Below are 7,000 nucleotides of genomic sequence, written 5' to 3'. Positions count from 1 at the left end.
TTTGCGTTGCAAGCTCTAGTGAAGGTTCACGAGTAGCTGCATGATACATGCTGGGACAGAGCGTTGATGAATGTAAACAAATGGATCTAAACGGATCTAAAATGATTCATCCTAGCTGAGAAATGTAAGGCTGTGCTACAAAATACTATGCAACATTACAAATAACATATCAAACACCAACGTTATGCCGGAACGCCTCTTTTAAAAGACGTACAGTTTGTATAGTAGCACTACATGAAGTGTGTGCTGTGCAGTAAAAACTAGTTCTCAGTGTACTAGTAGGATGTCACTCCAAGCCAGAATCACAGCTTCATCACCCTGGATGTACTGGCTCATCACACGCGCACACACACACACACACACACACACACACACACACACACACACACACACACACACACACAATGAATCTGTTTGTTTGCAAGTGATCACACATAAGAAAAGGGCGGCACCCGATGCAGGGACAAACGAATGTCACGTCAGGCCACGTCAGTGCTCTACATCTGTCCATCCTGGTATCTACCATTCACCAAATTTCCTCTACAACTTTCCTCACAGTCTTATCACATCTGGCTAGCAGCTGGAAGTCCAGCAGACATTTTGAACGGGAGAGGAACACACGACGACGTGTGAACCCTAAGAAAGTCGCCTCGATCTGGTTCTACAAAAACATCACCATTCGGATACGACTGTGACGGGAAATGATCTTGAGAGAACAACGCCCATGATTCACTTCCAACACCTCAAGCTTAGACTACGCACATCAATCTGCAGATCATTGCCCCCACCATCCCGATAAGATTCGGTATTCAGATGCTGCAGTGTGCTAAATGGGGAAGACGGCATGTGCGGCTGTATCGCGTCCATGCGTCAGATGAAAGTGGGCGGTTCGGCAACACGACAGATGGATGGAACACAAAGCTACAGCTCCAAGTGCTGCTGCGAGTGAGATCAGAGGCTCTCTAGGCCCTCTGGGGAATCTCATGGTTTTAAATGGCATCTTCTGAACTGAACCTGTGCTGCACACACCCAACCACTCAACGACGGCGACGGACACAAACACATGTCCTAACAAATATTATTAGTAGTATTATTTTAGAGCTCATGCATCGAAGAGGGCTTTGCTTGATTTTGCGTTAACTTGCGATCGCAAGATCCTGACGGGACTGTTCAGTATGTGCTTTATCCTCGTCAGGGTCGTGGTGGATCTAGAACCTATCCCAGGAATATTGGATAGAAGACACTGGATGGGACACCAGTCCATCACCACACTCATTCAGACATTTAGACTAGCCAGGGGTTGCCAGGTTCAAAACCCCCATCTTCTTAACACACCCATCAGAAGCTAAAACTAACCCCAAACAGATGTACCACGTTCATGCGTACATTCTTCTGTCACTTTTCCTTTGTTCTGTCTGTTGTTAGGTTGCCAGGTATTTAACGCACACACAGGTATACAATTATAAGACAACGATTTTTCATTTTGTACTATTTACTTTTTTTTTTTTTTAAATCAATGGTACATTTTGAAAAACACAACCTTTAACTTCACCGGGACTGCATTTTCAACCTAGCCAAATGTGGTGGGAAAACAGCAACGCTGGGGAAACTCTGAGGACGTGGAGGAAATCCACACAGACACTGGAAGAACACTCAAAGTGTATAAGCTTGTGTATGGCAGTATTAATACGATATTAATATGAGAACAGCCCTGAAAACACAATGTGTTGGAAATAAAAATGTTCAAAGTTGTCATTTTAGGCTGTGTAGCCTAGTGTTGTCCGTGTTAGCATTTTATCTCTTGAGGTGAATGTTGTCCATGTTAGCATATTATCTCTTGAGGTGAATGTTGTCCGTTTTAGCATTTTATCTATTCAGGTACGTGCTGTCCGCGTTAGCATTTCATCTCTTGAGGTACGTGTTGTCCTTGTAGCATTTTATCTCTTGAGGTACGTGTTGCCCGCGTTAGCATATTATCTCGAGGTACATGTTGTCCGCGTTAGCATTTTATCTCTTGAGGTACGTGTTGTCCTTGTAGCATTTTATCTCTTGAGGTACGTGTTGCCCGCGTTAGCATATTATCTCTTGAGGTACGTGTTGTCGCGTTAGCATTTTAACTAGGGAGGTGAATGTTATCCATGTTAGCATATTAGCTCTTGAGGTACGTGTTGTCCGCGTTAGCATTTTATTTCTTGAGGTACGTGTTGTCCGTGTTAGCATTTTAACTAGTGAGGTGAATGTTATCCATATTAGCATATTATCTCTTGAGGTACGTGTTGTCCGCGTTAGCATTTTATCTCTTGAGGTACATGTTGTCCGCGTTAGCATTTTAACTAGTGAGGTGAATGTTATCCATGTTAGCATATTATCTCATGAGGTACGTGTTGTCACGTTAGCATTTTAACTAGTGAGGTGAATGTTATCCATGTTAGCATATTAACTCTTGAGGTACGTGTTATCGCGTTAGCATTTTAACTAGTGAGGTGAATGTTATCCATGTTAGCATATTAACTCTTGAGGTACGTGTTATCGCGTTAACATTTTAACTAGTGAGGTGAATGTTATCCATGTTAGCATATTATCTCATGAGGTACGTGTTGTCACGTTAGCATTTTAACTAGTGAGGTGAATGTTATCCATGTTAGCATATTAACTCTTGAGGTACGTGTTATCGCGTTAACATTTTAACTAGTGAGGTGAATGTTATCCATGTTAGCATATTATCTCTTGAGGTACGTGTTGTCGCGTTAGCATTTTAACTAGTGAGGTGAATGTTATCCATGTTAGCATATTATCTCTTGAGGTACGTGTTGTCCGCGTTAGCATTTTATCTCTTGAGGTACGTGTTGTCCGCGTTAGCATTTTAACTAGTGAGGTGAATGCTATCCATGTTAGCATATTATCTCTTGAGGTACATGTTGTCGCGTTAGCATTTTATCTCTTGAGGTATGTGTTGTCCGTGTTAGCATTTTATCTCTTGAGGTACGTGTTGTCCACGTTAGCCTTTTATCGCTTGAGGTACATGTTGCCTGTGTTAGAATTTTATCTCTTGAGGTACGTGTTGTCCGTGTTAGCGTTTTATCGCTTGAGGTACATGTTGCCTGTGTTAGCATTTTATCTCTTGAGGTAAGTGTTATCCGTGTTAGCATTTTATCTCTTGAGGTAAGTGTTATCCGTGTTAGCATTTTATCTCTTGAGGTACGTGTTATCCGTGTTAACATACTATCTATTGAGGTGAATGTTATCCATGTTAGAATATTATCTCTTGAAGTAAGTGGTGTCCGCGTTAGCATTTTATCTCTTGAGGTAAATGGTGTCCGAATTAACATACTAGCATGTCTTTATGAATCATTCAAACTGACGGTCCGTTAGTTGCCATAAAATGATTGTTTATTCCTTTTCCAGAGCTTCATTCTAAATTTCTTATTTCTCTCTTAACCATGTAGCAATGACTTTATATGACTGTAATATCAGCTGGAACAAAAATAGACATGGATAATAGGCACAAAAATAGACACTTATTAGAGGTAATGATTCAACGGCTCATTAAACGAAAGCGCAGATTAAAAACTCCGGGATGTTCAGCAGTACTGGAGTACTTTGTCGTATAAGGGTGAATTCCCACCTCATGTCCAGCGTTCCAGGATAAAGTGGTTACAGAAGATGAATGAATGAATGAATGAATGAATGAATGAATGAATGAATAATATTATGAAGAATATATTCTGAATAACTGGAATAGAAGAAGAATACATGCGAATGCTTCTTACATTTCTTTCTACAGAACAAAGTTTAAAGGAAAAGTCCACCCTGTCTTACTTAATTAATATTAATCTTTACGATTAACATGCGATCTTCTTGGGCGTCCTAGATTTATTTTTTAAGCAGGCTTTTGGAGTTTCTGTCTCTATTTGAAATCACTAAACACTTTGATAACTGAAACATTACTTCACAAGGTTAATTTTATGTCTGACTTCAGACGGCTGAGTTCATGTGAGCGCTCGAAGGTGGGAAGTAGGAGGTTCCAAGATGGAAAATCTGGAGTTCCCAGTCAGCATGAACGCAGTATTTATTCCTCACTTCATCTCTACCTAAAGAGAGCGAGATGCAGCAGGGCTTTGGTAGTCCTTTAGTCTGTCCAGCTCTCTCACGTCCTCATCTGCTCAAACAGATCAGCTTCCAAAGCTTCAACGTTCATGCTAATCAACACCGTTACGCTCGGTATCTCATTCTGGAACGTCGAGTCCAGTCCAATGCTGGATTTCGTACTTCTCTAGCACTTTTGTTTTTAGGTTCTGACAGCAAAACCTGACCGTTATCCCTTTATGTTACAGACGGGTGACATTTATTTTTCTCACCTATTAAACAGCATTATAAATGCATTAGCAATAATAACGCCCCTCTGTGACGTCAAGAGTGATACAAAAGCACTAACCTCTGAGGTGAATAATGACAATACCACCAACCAGCACCAACCATCAAATCAGCACAATCACTAATACATATTATGTTGAATATAAACATATTTCATGTGTTTCAGGGTGGAATTTTCCTTTACCGTGGTTTAAGATGCAATACGGTGCAGCCAACTGCTCATTCTTGAAGGTCACACCCTGATTCCTACAAAGGGAGTGACGTCTTCCTCCAGTGCCTGCAACTGCCTGCTTGCCCTTTGACCTCGTGCTTTTGTGGCTCCAGCTGCTACGTCCCCTCGCTTTTCTTCGACAGACTAACAAAGAGAAGGGACTTAGAAACACTGCGATAGGGGACTGACTACACAGAGTTAAAATGATTAAAGCTTCTTAAAGTTAAAGTTTCAGGTGCCAATGTTTGTCGTAAACTTTACACGTCGGCTTCACTTTCAGAATTTCAGCACTGATTATCAGACTGGCGGGTCTACACACGGCCTGTAAGATACACCTGGCTGAACAACTCATCGATACATCAATATTCTCTACTGCTCCACGTTTATACCGGATCCACATCTCATCTTTCATACTGTGAAACTTTCCTTCCCATTGGATTGTTCATTTGTCTCTGTGACTTCTGCCAAATTGTATTTGAATTGTTGATGGGGACATGTGCATGTACTTATTTTAAATTTAGTTATTATATTTATATTTTATATTGTACTACTGTCACATTTTCCCTTTTTTAAAAAAAAAATTATTTAAAAATCTGCTTTTTTTGTTTATTTTTTCTCATCCTTTACTAACCTTTCTTCGCTCTCTCTCTCGCTCTCTTTTTCTTAACAGTGGATTTAATAGTCCCCCCCAAAAATGCAACTTTATATATTCCTAATATAATTAGTCTGAGTGGAGTTGTCCCATATGTCCTGCCTGTGTCCGTGTGGCTTTCCTTGGGGTTCTCTGGTTTCCTCCCAAAAAGATTCCCAAAAGTGGACTGGTGACTCTAAACTGCCTCTAGGTAGGAGTGTGTGTGTGTGTGAGTGAATGGTGCCCTATGCTGGACCGGCATCCGATCCAGGGTGTATTCACACCTCATTCCCAATGTTCCCACTCAGGATCCACCACAACCCTGAAGATGAATGAATGAATATTACTAAAAAATTACTAAAAAAAAGTCTTTAATAAAGCATGATGTAACTGTTGCTCATGTCTCCACTATCAGTTTCGAAAAGTTAATAGATTTGCCCAGGAAGGTAGAGCAACGCAGTGAGAGCGCACTACAAACAAATGATGATGATGATGGCTCACTATGCATCTCCACATTATATATTTTTCACTGCATTCCCAGCAAGCATCACTAAGCATCACTAAGCATCCCAGCACTGAAGTGCACTTGCTGCAGTGATGCTGATGATGCTCCCTGAAGGAAATCTAATCATGCACGCGCTCCTGAATGTTATGCAGAGTTCAGTCCAAAATCAGATCTCACACTTGCACTTCAGTCTAATCTCATACAGCACAAATCACATGCATGATGATGTATGAGTGTGTACTGCAGTCCAGTAGTGTGTGTGTGTATATTGCACTTACCCGAACTGAAGGGTACTCCCCACACACACACACACACACACACACACACAGCCTTTTGTGTAATCCAAAGGAGAGATGATTTCAGAACATCTAGATCAGATGTGCGTGAACATAAACCGAGTTAATGAGACTTCCTGACTTAAACACATCTAGATAAAATGTAAAAAATAAATAAATAAATAAATAAATAAATAGTAAACCGGCCGACCTTTTTTTTTTTTCCTCCGATTTCGAATCTGCGGCTTTTGTTATTCTGCCGAAGCGGCCACTGGCGCAGAATCTAGGCTCCCTTTGAGGCCCCGCCCACCACCAAACCCCGCCCTCCTCACAACACCATTGGTTTAGAAACGCTCCCATGCAAATTAACCTCTCCCCTTTAATCCAGTGTGGTAGTTCAGTGCAAACTCAGCACACTGACATCTAGTGGACAGCCTAATGATTGCATTGCTAAAAACTACGCCTCACCTGAATACTAAAGACCTAGAACCACAGTCCATTTTACACCTGCTCATTCATGCCGTTATCCGGTCAGCCAATCATGTAGCAGCACAATACATGAAATCATGCAGTTACAGGTCAAGAGCTTCAATTAAGAATCTCGGAAACTCTTCAAATGTCCAGTTTGCCCATGATAGCCTCAGATTCCTGTTCTTTGTCTACTGCTATTGTAGCCCATCCGTTGATTGTAGCCCATCTGTTCATTAGGGATAAATCTCATCTATATCCGGATACCTGTTAAGCTGCTTTGTGACCATGTCGGTTGTTAAAAGCGTCACACATAAATAAAACTGAACTTGATATCAAGTTCCGAATGTGCTCGTGTTCTCTGTTCTAAACATGACTGAACAGATTTTGGGTCTCCTAACGTACTGGTTTAATGCTTAATATTTGAAATGAAAAGTGAGATTTATTTGGTATTTAGCATCTTAACTCCATGACTTTAACAGTCCGTGGTGGTCCGGGTCATACACCGATACTCCGCTAACAGAAAAACGAGAGTG

General features: G+C 41.1%; 1 protein-coding gene across 3 annotated transcripts in view; it reads right to left on the bottom strand.

Moving 5' to 3' along the window:
* The window catches only part of numbl (NUMB like endocytic adaptor protein), a 40,162-nt gene extending 33,918 nt beyond the window's left edge, over window positions 1-6,244 (bottom strand). Inside the window, exons 1-2 of one of the 3 annotated variants that reach the window (XM_017490781.3) lie at window positions 6,000-6,243; window positions 4,559-4,729 (exon numbers count right to left, since the gene is read on the bottom strand). The gene's annotated coding sequence lies outside the window, so the exon portion shown is untranslated. Of the gene's footprint in view, window positions 1-4,558; window positions 5,947-5,999 lie in introns of those variants that run through there. The other 2 variants (XM_047161537.2, XM_053687486.1) reach the window with 2 other exon arrangements.
* Between the last annotated feature and the right edge of the window lie 756 nt (window positions 6,245-7,000).

The sequence above is a fragment of the Ictalurus punctatus genome, chromosome 17 (genome assembly GCF_001660625.3).
Source record: "Ictalurus punctatus breed USDA103 chromosome 17, Coco_2.0, whole genome shotgun sequence".
NCBI classification, from domain to species: Eukaryota; Metazoa; Chordata; class Actinopteri; order Siluriformes; family Ictaluridae; genus Ictalurus; species Ictalurus punctatus.
The sequence above is the reverse complement of the archived record's forward strand: the minus strand, read 5'-3'. Positions and strand labels throughout refer to the sequence as shown.